This window comes from Jaculus jaculus, chromosome 1 (genome assembly GCF_020740685.1).
Source record: "Jaculus jaculus isolate mJacJac1 chromosome 1, mJacJac1.mat.Y.cur, whole genome shotgun sequence".
Classification (NCBI taxonomy): domain Eukaryota; kingdom Metazoa; phylum Chordata; class Mammalia; order Rodentia; family Dipodidae; genus Jaculus; species Jaculus jaculus.
Genome location: NC_059102.1, coordinates 123,443,544 through 123,458,952, shown reverse-complemented (window position 1 = coordinate 123,458,952; position 15,409 = coordinate 123,443,544). Strand labels below are relative to the sequence as shown.

General features: G+C 38.9%; 1 protein-coding gene across 3 annotated transcripts in view; it reads left to right on the top strand.

The window, feature by feature from the left end:
- Ptbp3 (polypyrimidine tract binding protein 3) overlaps positions 1-15,409 on the top strand; it is a 142,065-nt gene that overhangs the window by 105,517 nt on the left and 21,139 nt on the right. The window lies entirely within an intron of this gene.

Genomic DNA, 15,409 nt, shown 5'->3' with positions numbered 1-15,409 from the left:
TGGCTTACATGGGTCCTGGGAAATCAAAGCAAGATCCTTTGGCTTTGCAGGCAAGTACCTGAACTGCTAAGCCATCTCTCCAGCCCCATAAACAACTTTTAATATTGATTTTAAATATTTTGATTTATAGTCAATAGAATTTTCTCATAATTCTTCAGAAAAATATGTTATCCTCTTATTAATTTTTTTAAATGCTTTATTTATTTGTTTATGAAAACGAGAGAGGAAATGGTTATACCAGAGCCTCTAAGTCACCTTGTGTGTTTGGCTTTATGTGGGTGCCAAGGACTCCGACCTCGGTCCTTTGGCTTTGCCAGCAAGCACCTTTTAGCAGATAGCTTCATGTTCACTGAGATGAACTTCCAGACCAGGCACAGTTATGGAGGAAAGGATTTATTGACGCTTCCAGATCCAGGGGAAGTTTCATAATGGCGGAAGAAGGTGGCCTGCTCTTACAGGACCAGGCAAGAGAGAAAGAGAAGCCACAGGCCCCCAAAGCCACTCAGCACACTTTAGGAATACCAGGTAGAACTGGGAACTTTGTATATCTTTAGAGTGGAATTTTAAGCCCACCTCAATACTTTAGGGCTGAACCCTAAGATATGCCCAGTATCACTGCCTCCAGCTGGGTGGTTATAAATGCAAACTACAAACTAATAAGACACTGAATATATTGGGGGCTTCCTATTCAAAGTACCACATTTCACCCCTGACCCCCAGCAGATTTAAAACCATCACACATTGTAAATTGTATTCAGTCCAGTTTCAAAGGTTGCCACAATCTTGACCAACTTAAGATAATTCCAAAGTCCCAAATCTCCTCTGAGATTTAAGATTGTCTCTTAGCTGTGAGTCCTATAAAACCGAACAAGTTATATACTTTTAACATATAAAGGTATAGAGTAAACATTTTCAGCTGGTATAAGGCATAGCAAGGAGAGACTAGAACAATGTAAACTCAGTTACCATCAAGCAAAACATCAAACTTCTACAGTTCATGTCCAATATAACCATAGACTGTTTGTTTCTGGATTTTTCAATTCTACCCCATCCAGGTGGTCAGAGTAGCTGGGGCAAACTTCCATCCCAGGCTAACAATGTGTTCTGTGGTAGCCTTTGTGCAGTCTTGGTATTTCTAAAACATCTTTGGGTGTGCATGTAAACTATGGTCCATTTTTTTTTAAAGGCTTTTTCAACCTATTTGTGAGAGTCATCACACCCTATCTATATGTCTCATCTCACCCCGCTTCTGGTACCAACTTTAAAAATTTATTTATTAGAGACAGAGAGAGAGAGAGAATGGGCACGCCAGGGCCTCTAGTCAGTGCAAATGGACTCCAGACACATGTGCCCCCTTGTGCATCTAGCTTACGTGGGACCTGGAGAGTCAAACCTAGGTTGTTTGGCTTTGCCTTAACTGCTAAGCCATCTCTCCAGCCCTGGTACCAACTTTTGTTTTAGACAGCTTAGGGTTCACTGAGATGAACTTTTAGACCAGATACAGTTATAGAGGAAGGAATAGTTATTGAAGCTTACAGACCCAAGGGAAGTCTCATAATGGCAGAAGAAGCTGGCCTGCTTTCACAGGACCAAACAGAGAGAAGCCTCAAGCCAAAAGCCACACAGCACAGCACACTTCAGGAACTCCAGCTAAGCATACTTTGTGTATCTTTAGATTGGAATCTCAAACCCACAACCACACCATAGGGCTGGACCCTAAGATCCACCCAATGACACTGCAGGTAGTTGCAGATGAAAACTAGAAACTAATAAAACACTAAACATATTGGGAGATATCTATTTAAACTGCCACACATCTTAACCACTAAGCCATCTGTCCAGTCCTAGTTTATCCTTTTAATGTGTTGTTAACTTTAAATTAGTGGCTTAAATTATCACCAAGTCCTTCCTTTATTGAAAGGATTTATTTTATTTTGTTTTACTTTTTAAACATTAGAGGTTTTATTCTTAGCATAGTTATTTTTACTTATTTTCAAGCAGAGAGAGAGAGAGAATATGAATGTGTGCACCAGGGCTTATAGCTGCTGCATACTAACTCCAGTTGCATGGGCCTCCTTGTGCATCTGGCTTTATGTGGGTACTGGGGAATTAAACCACAGTCATTAGGCTTTGCAGGCAAGTACCTTGATCACTGAGCCGTCTCCAAGTCTCTTCCATAGTTAAGTTTATATGAAGTTACATTTTACATTAATAAAAATAGAGAGCCAGGGCTGGTGAGATGGCTTAGGAGTTAAGGTGTTTGCCTGCAAAGCCTAAGGACCCATGTTTGACTCTCCAGGTCCCACATAAGCTAGATGTACAAGGTGATGAAAGTGCTCAAGGTCTCACATGTGCTCAGGTGGCACCCATGTGGAGTTCAATTACAGTGGTTGAAGCCCTGGTGCACCAATTTTCTCTCTTGCTCTCTCTCATTAAAACAACAACAACAACAAAAATGGCCAGTTTATTGGGGTTGCATCAAAAAGTTAAAAAATGCAACCCCACTGAGAAGGGTTCCCAGCAGAATGGGGACAGGGACAAGGGAAAAGAGGGTACCAACAGATGATGTATCCATACAAAATATGTTGTTAATAATAAATAAATAAATAATTACAGTTTGAAAACTGAAAATAAATAGAGCCAAATAAAATAAAATAAGCCGGGCGTGGTGGCGCACGCCTTTAATCCCAGCACTCGGGAGGCAGAGGTAGGAGGATCTCCGAGAGTTCGAGGCCACCCTGAGACTACATAGTGAATTCCAGGTCAGCCTGAGCCACAGTGAGACCCTACCTCGAAAAACCAAAATAAATAAATAAATAAAATAAAAAATATGACCTTCTACCTTTATCCTGCAAATGGAGGTATAAGGAGCTTTCCTCCTTGATACACAGTCAAAATTAAGGGATGGCCCAGTTTGAATGTGTTGTTAGCTACCTTTTGGTTTTATTGCTGACAAAAAGTGTGGTGTATTTTTTATGTAAATTAAATTTTCATTCCATTTATGACATATTTTTCTTTCCCAAGTAATAGGGTAGAATATTGTTGACCTTCAGAGCATTTAATCAACTTAAAAATCTTTTTTATTAGAGAAAGAGGCATGGGGAGGGGAATAAGTGCACCAGGACCTCCAACCATTGCAAATGAGCTCCAGATGCATGTGCCATCTTGTGCATCTGGCTAATGTGGGTCCTGGGGAATCAAACCTGGATCCTTAAGCTTCACAGGCAAGCTCTATAGCAGCTAAGCCATCTCTCCAGTCCACATTTAATCCATTTTTATAGGTAAGAAAATTAAAGAATCAAGACAACCTACTGGTAATCCAAACTTTACTAGAAAAGAGTTCAACACTCTGTTTTGAGTGTCTCCCCACACCCCCAGGGTCTTACTCTAGACCAGACTGACCTGGGATTCCCTGTGTGTTCTCAGGCTGGCCTCCCAAGTGCTGGGATTAACGTCATGCACCACCACCCTGGGCTTTTGACACTCTGTTTTTTTAATATGTTTGAGAGAAGGGGGGCGGGGAGAGAGAGAGAGTGTGTGTGTGTGTGTCTGTCACAGAAAAAGAATGAATATGAGCGTACCTGGGCCCCAAGTCACTTTAAAGAAATTCCAGACATTTGTGCCACTGTGTGCATCTGCTTTACATGGATACTGGGGCATTAAATCTGGGCTGGTAGGCTTTGCATGCAGTTGACTTTAACTGCTGAGCCATCTCCAGCCCAGCACTCTGTTTTAAAGTAAAAGACTTTGGGGTTCTGGAGAGATGGTTCAGCAGATAAAGGAGCTTGCTAACCCACGTTCAGTTCCCCAGAATTTGTGTGAAGTCAGATCCACAGTGGTGCATGGATCTGTGATACCAACATACATATGACAATGAGAGGTAGAACCAGGAGAATCTGAAGCTCAAGGGCCAATGAGTTTGATCTTCATTTGCAATCTGGAAGTTCATTTACAGGGGCAAGAAACCATATCTCAAAGAAGGTGGAACACAGACACCTTCAAGTTGTCCTCTCACCTCCACAAAAGCACCATGGCACACATGTCTGTGCCTGTACACACAGACAAACTAAACCAAAATTAGTGTTGGAGAAATAGATGACTCGTGGTTAAGCATGCTTTTTGACAAACCAACATGAGGTCCTGAAAGGGCCTGAGAAACTGAGTTCAAATCTACAGATTCCATGTAAATCAGCTGGGTGTGGCCATGTGCACATGTAACCTTGGTCCCACAAAAGGGAGCCGAAGCCATGAAATCACCTGGACTTGCAAAAAACGTCAAGCTCTGGTATCAGAGACTCCAGCTTAAATGAGAATGGGTAGAAGAGTAATGGAGTGGGGCACCAAGTGTTCTGCTCTGGCTGCTGCAGGCAAGCACATGGAGTGCTGCAAGGACACATAAACATGGATGCACCACACACACAAATTAAAGTAAATGCCTTTTTGATATTTGTATGACTGATTTGGCAGAGCCAAGTCTTTACTACCATTTCAGTAACAAGCAAATGATAGAAATGAGAGCAAATTCAAGTGTACCAAAACTTGACGAGCAATTGCAAAACTTCCTTTATTCCAGTAATTAAGCATACTTTTTTTTTTCCAAAAAGAGAAAAGGGCAAATAAAGAAAGAAAATGGGGACACATGGGCCACCTTGTGCCATCTGGTTTACATGGTACTGGGGTATTGAACCACTAAGCCGTTCTCCAGCCCCTAAATATACTCTTGGTATGACAAATGTTTTGCACTAGAAAGAAGAATTTGTGGTTTCTAAATATAAAATAATACAATGTCCACATTCTTTCTCACAGTTACTAATAAATTCTTTGTCACTGCTAAACAATGTCTACATTCTAAGTGATTCATCAGAGAAAAATATGTTTTATGTGATGTGTAAATATTTTCTTCTGAGCCAGGTGTGGTGGTGCACACCTTTATTCCCAGCACTTAGGAGGCAGAGGTTGGAGAATCACTGTTAGTTCAAGGCCACATAGTGACTACATAGAGACTACATAGTGAGTTCCAGGCCAGACTGGGCTAGAGTGAGACCCTACCTCAAAAAAAAAAAGTCGGACTTGCTTCAAAGAAAGAGAGAGAGAAAATAGATACCAAAGAAGTACCTCTTCTACCCACTTCATGAGTTCTTTTCTTTTTCTTCTTGTCCTAAGATAACCACTGTCCCAAATTTTTTCAACTACTACTATACTACTACTATACTAAATACTATTTTGTTTTTTAAACTCTATTTAGAATTTTGTGTAAGTAGAATCATACTTTTTCTTTTGTGACATCTCTTTCATGTTAGTTTTTATAATTCCTCTATAGTCATTAATATAGTTATGACTTTCATTCTCAGTATAATCAAATGTGTATGATCCCATTGGATAAATATATTATGGTTTGTTTAGCAATTTTATTGATTGCTAGTTTGATATTTAGTTGAGGTTTTAGAACAGTGCCACTGTGAGCATTCTCATGTATTTGTGTGTGGGTGACTATACATATATCTGGTGGCCACAGGATAACCGTGGTTATCATTCCTCAAGCACCATCCACCTGTTTTAAATTTTTTTTTGTTTATTTTTTTTTTAATTTATTTGAGAGCGACAGACAGAAAGAGGCAGAGAGAGAGAATGGGTGTGATAGGGCCTCCTGCCACTGCAAATGAACTCCAGATGTTTGTGCTCCCTTATGCATCTGGCTAACATTGGTCCTGGGGAATCGAGCCTCAAACCGGGGTCCTTAGGCTTCACTGGCAAGTGCTTAACTGCTAAGCCATCTCTCCAGCCCACCATCCACCTTTTTTGAGACAGGGTCTCTCATAGGCCTGGCACTTACAAAGAAAGCTAGACTAGTTGGTCAGTGAGCTCCAGGGATCATAGGCCTATCCTCACCTACCTAATGCTGGTGTGAGTATAAGCATGTGCAACATCTTGGTTTATTTTGGTTTTTGGGGGGGAGGGTCACATATCTGGCAGTTGACCTCAGGTTCTTACAATGGCTGCAAGGCAAGCACTATACACTGATGGCTGTCTTTCTAGCCACAAATATTCTATTCTTGCTCTCTCTTCACCATTTATTTTCACATCTGTTACTAAATTCTGTGATGTTTGCTGTGGGATGATTCCATTCATTATTCTACATTTATTTGCTGTTAATTTGTTACAAAGGTTCTTTTTTTGTTTTTTGTGTTTTTTTTTGTTTTGTTTTTGCTGGAGAGATGGCTCAGCAGTTAAAGAATTTTTTTCTGCTGAATGGTGTGGTATGTCCTATAATCCTGGCTACTTAGGAAGTTGAACTAGAAATGCAAGTTTCAGATCAGCATAGACAATATAATGGCACTGACAAAACAAACCAAAAAAAAAAAAAAAACACAAAGCCAGTTATGGTGGCATACACCTTTAGTCCCAACACTTGGGAGGCAGAGATATGAGGATCGCCCTGAGTTCAAGGCCACCATGAGAATTATATAGTGAATTCCAGGTCAGCCTAGGCTAAAGTGAGATCCTACCTTGGGGGGAAAAAAAATCCAACAAAAGCAAGAGTGAAGCTAGGATGTGGGAAGCCTTGGGTTTAGGCTCCCAGTACTACCAAGAAGAAAAATACTTACCTTCACCAACCTCATATTTTATGTAAGTATGATTCATATTCTTCCTTTAGTCTACCATATTTCATTTGTGTTCATATTGTCCAGTGGGAACTTATTACATTAGCTTCTGTGGCCTCCCCATTACTCCCCCCTGCCGCCCAGGTAAGGTCTCACTGTAGCCTAGGCTGACCTGGAATTCACTGTGTAGTCTCAGGGTGGCCTCTAACTCACTGCGATCTTCCTACCTCTGCCTCCCAAGTGTTGGGATTAAAGGTGTGCCACCACACCTGGCGTCTTCTGTGGCCTTTTGAGGTGCCTTAATTATTGTTTTGAGTACTTCCTTACTTCTGGCCCAAGATATCTTAAGCTTTCCTCCCCTAGCCCTGGAATTAGCCATTTCTCTAGTGCCCTCTGCTAACTTTTAATGAGAGATAGTATTAAGAAATTAGTATGTAGGATAAGTAAGCATTAGATAGGGCATTGTTATTTCTAGGTGCTCAAAAAAAAATACATGACTAGGACATTTGTGTATGTGTGCTTCTTAAATAGATACTTGTCCTTTGGCATGTATGCAATGAAAAGATAGGTTATAATTGTTGTTTCTGAACATATATATGTCTAGCACCATGGTCATACTGTTTATTGACCTTACCTCATACTTTTTCTGATGCTCTGTTCTATTAATTTTCACAGTAATTCTCACTTTTTCATATACTGTTCACTTACATTATATATTGTTTATTCTGTTATACATAGTGTTTTATGTTTACTAAATTTCACCTGGCCAGATGAAACAGAATGTCTGTTTAATTTACTAATATTTCCCTGTGCTTGACCTACAAGTATGCAGAAAATGTTGAATGAGAATTTATTTTTCATGACTACTTTACTTTTTTCATCTCTAATTTTGCAGTGCAATGTTTTCTGTAATATATGAACTTCATTCTGGGCATTTTAACTCCTTACTCATGTTACATTTTCAAATTGTTTGATTTTGACCTTGATATTTGCTAATATTATATAATCAATATTTAGACTATATCATATATAATTGTTTAACTGTTTTATTTTTTTCAGACAATCCTAGGAACATACACATTTTGCTTAAAGAACATCCTTTAGTAATTGACTTGGTGAGGGTTCCAGAGTAACATACTTGAAGGGGGATTGTTTTGTTTGTTTGCTTTGTTTGTTTTGCGCCAAGGTCTCATTCTAGTCCAGACTAACCTGTAACTCACTCTATAGCCTAGGATAGCTTTGAACTTTACCTCAGCCTACTGAATGTTAGGTTTGTAGGTGTGAGCCACCATACCTGGCTGATGTATTTGAAGTTTGTTTGTGTTGGGGAGGGGGGTGGGAGGGTATCAGGTCTCTTGCTGTTGCAAGTGAATGCCAGATGCTGATACCCCTCCCTCTCTCCCTCCCTCCCTCCCTCCCTCCCTCCCTCCCTCCCTTCCTTCCTTCCTAACTTCTTCCCTCCCTCCCTCCCTCCTTCTCTTTCTTCTTTTCCTTTCCCTTTCCTTTCTTTCCATTTTTCAAGGTAGGGTTTCACTCCAGCTCTGGCTGACCTGGAATTCACTATGTAATCTCAGGGTGGCCTCGAATTAAAGGTGTGGATCACCACGCCCAGCTGATACCACTTTGTTTAGATGGCTTTACATGAGTGTTGGGGACTTGAATCCAGGCTGGCAGTCTTTGCAAGCAAGTGGCTTTAACTGCTGAGCCACCACTTCAGCCACATGTTTGAAGTTTTTATTGTCCAAAACTGTCTATATTTTGTGAATTTTAAGATTTTTTGCTGAGTATAGAGTTCTAGGTGACAAATTTTCAGTGCTTCTCTTAGAAACTCAGCTGTCAGCCTAGCTACTGCTCTTGTTTGATTTGGCCATTCTTCAGTTATTTCCTCTTTTGGTCCTTTGGTTTTAGTGTGATGTATACATTTCAAATGGTTTTTTTTTTTGGGGGGGGGACAGTCATTGAACATTTTGATTTGAATCTAGATACCATCCTTTTGTATATTAACCCCTTCTGTAGTTTCTCTTCTTTCTTGTTTTTGGCATTTGGGATCCAACCAGTGTGCTAGGCAAGTGTACCACCACTGATCTACATCCTAGCCCTTGATATCCCCTCCCCCCCATATGGTCTCAGCTGACCTGGAATTTACTGTATAGTCTTAGGCTGGCCTCGAACTCACAGCAATCCTTCTACCTCTACCACCTGAGTGCTGGGATTAAAGGCATGCATCCCCACACTTGACAGAGTGAGAGGGAAAGAGAATAGGTACACTAAGTCTTCTATCTCAGCAAATGAACTCCAGATGCATGCATCACTTTATGTACCTGGCTTTATGTGGGTACCAAGGAATTGAACTCTGGTTGTTAGGCTTTGCAGGTAGGAGCCTTAACCATGGACCCATCTCTCCAGCCCTGAAATTACCTCTTTTGTTGTTTTGTTGAAGTAGGGTCTCACTCTAGCCCAGGCTGACCTGGAACTCACTTTGTAGTCTTAGGCTAGCCTCAAACTCACAGTGATTCTCCTACATCTACCTCCCCAATGCTGGGATTAAAGATTTGTGCCACCATACCTGGCTCTTTTTTGTCTTCCCTTCACCCCCCATAGGGTCTCTAGCCTAGGCCCACCTGGAATTCCTATATAGTCTCAGGGTGGTCTTGAATTCATGGTGATCCTCCTACCTCTGCTTTCTGAGTGCTGGGGTTAAAGGTGTGCATCACTATGCCTGGATAATTTTTATTTTATTTTATTTTTTTTGGTATCATTATTTTTTTTAACATTTTCCATGATTATAAAAAATATCCCATGGTAATTCCCCCCCCCCACTTTCCCCTTTGAAATTTCATTCTCCATCATATTACCTCCCCATCTCAATCATTGTACTTACATATATACAATATCAACCTATTAAGTACCTTCCTCCCTTTTTCTTCCCTTTATTTCTCTTTAACTTGCTGGCCTCTGCTAAGTATTTTCCTTCTCACACAGAAGCCCAATCATCTGTAGCTAGGATCCACATATGAGAGAGAACATGTGGCACTTGGCTTTCTGGGCCTGGGTTACCTCAGTATAATCCTTTCCATGTCCATCCATTTTTCTGCAAATTTCATAACTTCATTTTTCTTTACCGCTGAGTAGAACTCCATTGTATAAATGTGCCACATCTTCATTATCCACTCATCAGTTGAGGGACATCTAGGCTGGTTCCATTTCCCAGCTATTATAAATTGAGCAGCAATAAACATGGCTGGATAATTTTTAATATGTATTTTAATTTCTTTATTTGGGGAAAGGAAAAAGGTGTGTATTTGTGTGTATGTATATGCATATGTGTATGTATATGGATGCACCGGTGTCTCTTGCCACTGCAAACACACCAGGGTGCATGTGCCACTTTGTGCATCTTGCTTTATGTATATACTGGGGAATTGAACTGGGGCCACTAGGCTTTGCAGGCAGATGCCTTTAATCATTAAACCCCAGCCAACCCTTGGTGCTTCATAGCAGGGTCTTGCTATATATAACCCAAAATGCACTCTTAATCTTCTTGCCAGAATACGTGTGTATCACTATGTGGCCTCATTTTGGAACTTTGACAAGATCTGTTATACTGTCTCAGACTTCCCTTCTTCTTTTTTACTTTTTCTTTCGAAACTGCATTCTGAATAACTTCTGAGGGACTTTGAATTCATTAGTGATCTTTCTCTACTTTGTTATTAAATTTGTCCTATAATTTTAGATTTTAGCAGTTTTTTTTAACCAGATGTTATATTTGGTTCATGTAAAGAAAGTATCTCCTGACCTACTGATGTTTGGTAGCTTAGCTCTTATTTTCTTCAAACATGATATCTAAACTTACTACTATCTAACCTTACTACTAATTACAGTATCTGAAATCTTTGTAGTTGTCTTTGTTCTTGGTTGTGTTTTCCTTTTTTCCCTCTTTTAATTTGATACCCATTTTTACATGGAATTTGTTTTGTTTTGTTTTGCTTTCCCCCCTGAGGTAGGGGCTCACTGTAGCTCATGCTGACCTGGAATTCACTATGTAGTCTCAGGGTGTCCTCGAACTCATGGCAGTCCTCCTACTTCTGCCTCCCAAGTGCTGGTATTAAAGGCATGCGCCACCACGCCTTGTTTACAAGGAGATTTTATGATGAGTTGTTTGAGGCTTAGGGTCAAGGTAAAGGACAGAATTATTTTATCTGCAACATTAAAAACTTTATGGGATTGTTTCAAACTAAATTTACAGTTTGGTTTAATTTTCCTTTTGACTTCCTAGAAATATGAACTTGGGTTATGGATTTTCATGAGAGCTTCCATTGGTCAGAAATTAAAGAAACTTGGAGTGGTCTAAGAGTAGAAAAAGTGGGTAGGTAAAATTTGGGTAGATAGAACATTTCTAAGTTCATCTTGTTGAAACCCTACCTTAGGCTAACCTTAGGAAGTACCCCTTTCCTCTTACCTCATGAGACTAATAAAAAGCAAGAGTTTGACTTAGTCAGGTTTGGGGCCTGGTTGTTTATCACTGTTGTTAACTTTCAGATTTTTAAAGAACTAACTTTTTCACTGTCCATGATCTACAGTAAGTCTACTGCTATATAAAATAATTTACTAAGAGTGAAAAAGATTTTAATACCACTTTAAATATTAATATTTTGGCATAGTCATTGTGTATAGTTGAGGGAATGTGATGTGATAATTTAGTACATGATATGGTATATAATGATTTAGAAATCAGGATTTCTTTGAATTGGACAAGACTTTAAATATATTTTTTATTTATTTATTTGAGAGAGAGAGAATATGAGCGCACCAGGGCCTCTAGCCACTGCATACAAACTCCAGATGCATGTGCCCCCTTGTGCATCTGGCTTATGTGGGTTCTGTAGAATCCAACCAGGATGCTTTGGCTTTGCAGGCAAATGCCTTAAGCACTAAGCCATCTCTCCAGTCCCTGAATTGGACGAGACTTTTTAGTGAATTTTTATTTTTTATAGTGCATAGTTTTTGTGTCATTTTGGTATTCTCCATTTTATTTTATTTATTTAACTTTTCAATTTTCTTCCTCCTTTCTTCTCTCTTCTTCAACATAATTTGTATGGATACATCCTGTGCTAGTACTCTCTTTTCTCTTGTCCCCATTCCATTGAGGACCCTCCTTATTGGGGTTGCAGGTATTCCCTATAGGGTTTTGGTTTATGTGTTGTGGGAGCAGCAGTCAGTTCTTTTGGGGGCAGGGAATGCCTCTGGGCATGATACACCTACCAAAGCACGATCCAGAGGCTCCTAAGAGCTCATCATTGAAGCCGACTTAAAATTTACCCACCACAGCTTAGGAAATTTTGCAGAAGACGGGGCAGAAAGATTTGTAAGAGCCACAGGTTGAGATAAATTTTTTTTAAAAGGTTTTCTCCTTTTTGCTTTTTTCCTCAATGAAAATTCATTTATTTGCTCATTTACAAGCAGAGAGAGAATTTTGGGGTACACCAAGGCCTCTAGCCACTGCAAATGAACTCCAGATACATTTGCCCCTTTGTGCATCTGGCTTTACATGGGTGCTGGGGAATCGAACCCAGGTTGTTAAGCTTTGCAGGCAAGCACCTTAACTACTGAGCCATCTCTTCCAGCCCTATTTTTAGAATTTTGTATGTTAGTGTTTTTAGTTAGCACACAAATAATGGGTTTCATTGTGACATTTTCACACCTCTACCATTGAACTTTGTAGTATTTTAACTGACAGCTTTTTTTAATTAAACTAGCTCTTTGTAGCAGACACAGTGGTGCATACCTTTAATCCCAGCATTCAGGAGGCAGAGGTAGAAGGATCACTCTGAGTTCAAGGCCAGCCTGGGACTACAGTGAGATTCATGTCAGTCTGGGCTAGTGTGATACCCTACCTCAAAAAACTAAAGCAAAACAAAAAAACTAGTTCTGTGTAGTTTTGCTTTTATAAATTATGTGATAAACTGATTTCGTAGATATAATGTATTCCCATGTATTACTTTGTATTCCTTTTACTTCTATCATGGTATATTTAAAAACCTATTAACCATTCAAATCTTGAACCATTTTTTAAATTTTGTTATTATCTTACCAAAATGAATATAACAGGCACTTTCCTAACAAATTATTAAAATTTCTGCTCATTTGATATGTATAGATTTATAAAACCTTGAATCTTTTGTCAAGTTTTAACATTCTTGTTAATCATGTTATACTTGGAGTTATTTAAAATTTAACTTTAGTATTTGTTTAAAAGTTACCTCACTTCTAATATATAAATGTTCTGTAATAGTTCTCAGCATTTGTCTTTGGCTAACCTAGTTTGCTAAGCTGGGCATAGTGATACATGCTTTGTAATCCCAGCACTCAAGAGGATGAAGCAGGAAGATCTTGTGTCCAAAACCAGTTTGTGCTTCCTAGCCAAGATCATGGACCCACAAAACAAAATAAAACAAAACAAAAATAATAAAACCTATGGCTAATGTTTACCTGATGCCACACCTTTGCTATGTATATAAATTGTTCTTTCTTTCACTCTGCCATTGGTGGTTTATGACAATTAACATTTCTTTTTCTCACGTGCCTCTTCAGCAGCTGGAAATCATCCATCACAACCCTCCTCCACCTTCTTTTTCATATAGGGCCCAGGCTGAAGGTTTTACTCTAATGGCAGTCTTGTGCTAGAGAGTAAAAAATAAGATAGCTGATAGAAACCTATAATTCCTCTTAAAGCTTCTATGGCATATGCTGTTTCTGTCTTTAGTTCTTACAGAAACATAAGCATCATTAAACCCAAAACAAATGAGTGCTTCTCTGTCAGAAAGCACTACAGGTCACATGACTGGAGTTATACCAAAGAGACAAATGAGTACTTCTTATGTTTAACTAATTAGGTATTGCAGTAAGTTCTCAAATTACTTGTATTTATCCTGAAGACTTGTTTTTCTAGATAGGGTCTTGCTCTCTAGCCCAGGCTAACCTGGAATTCCCTATGTAGTCTCAGGGTGGCCTCAAACTCATGGTGATCTGCATACCTCTGCTTCCCAAGTGCTGGGATTAAAGGCATGCACCACCGCACCAAGGCTTATTCTGAAGACATTTTGCTGAGTCTTCCTCTAATGCTTTATATATATATAGTTCTTTGTATTACGAAAATCATTTTATGAATATCTTGATCATACTTGAATTTCTTCAGCTTCACAAGTAACATTTTTGTCTGCTTTGTTCAGTGATTTCTCAGCACAATAGTGATAGCTGATAAAATGATTTATATATATTTGTTGAATGGATTTCATTCTCCTTACACTTTGCCACTTATTCTTCCAATTGTTCTCCATTTGGTATCTTCTCTTAATACCATTCTCTCTTCTAGCTCTTCTAGTTTTTCATGGAAATACTCTCTTGAATTAGTGTAATTACAAGTACATATACAAGATGGATGTGCATGTTTGTATGCTCATCCCCCTATAATTTAAAAATATCAAGCCCTTCCTTTTACCTTTGCAATCTAATTTCTTGAAAAACAGTTACTATTTTCAATATATTCATTACTTCTGTAACTTCTATCCAAGGTCTTCCTGTTCTTTAGAAACTGTTCCTCTGGATCCTGAAGATGGCTGTTTTTGTGTTTTCTGTTTTCAATTTGTAAGGCTGTTGTCTGTTTTTTCTTTTTTCCTATAGGATATTCCTCTTGCTCCTTTCATCTTAGCTCACATCATTTTTTATCTTGTGCCCTTTTTGGTGGAACTCTAACATGTATGTCTTTGTTTGATCATAGATCATTACAAATCTGTCTGTTTACTTATGGTAATTATTCTCAGTTTGTCTTGATATTTCCATTTGAGAGTTTCTATTTTAATATCTTACAATCTCTCAAATTTGATGTGCTCTAAACAATCACTAGAGCTGATCCTCTACTGGGACTAACTCCTGGTTTTGATGATCTGTTCACCAGACATTCATTCATTCATGTGATATATATATGTGTGTGTATATTCATGTTCATATGTGTAGATATACTTTTATGTGGGAGCACATGTGTGCTGATGTGTACATATGTGGAGGCCAGAGGTCACTATTGGGTATCTTAATTGAGTTCCATACAATTAAGTCTCAGCCAGACTAGCCAGTGAACCCCAGGAATTCCCTGTTTCCCCCTTCTAAGTGCTAGGATTGTAGGTGTGTACTGCTATGTTGGGCATTTTTTTACATGGGTACTAGGGATCTGAACTCAGTCACTCACACTAGTACAGCAAGCACTTTACAAATTGAGCCATCACTGTAGCTCCTGTCATCAGGCTTCTTAAAAGAAAGAGAAATTTGGCATTTGATCAGTGTCAATATGAAGCACTGTGCTTTTTATGTCTAGCTCAAGCTTCCCTTTAACTTCTAGAAAAACCTCCAGCCAATCTCATTATGAGTCTTCTATAATTCTTAGTTCACTAGTAGTGTGCTTTTATTTACTTCTTCATATGGGTCTTTATAATTTATACATACTTTTATTTTATAAGCCTCCCAAAGACAAAGATTTTATATCATATTCTTTTGTTGTTTGCTTTTGAAACATAATTTTGCTATATAATAATTGCCTGGATTGGCCTTAAATCTCTTGTTTAAATGCTGAGATTACAGGCATGTATTATAATGTCTAGCTTCATTCATCATTCTGTGTATCAACATAGTACCCTATACAGTACTTTCTTTGGTGATACTTGGGATTGAACCAGGGTCTTATACATGCTACATAAGCACTCTACCACTGAGCTATATTGATATGCCCAGACCCTACTCCAAACTTAATTAACTAC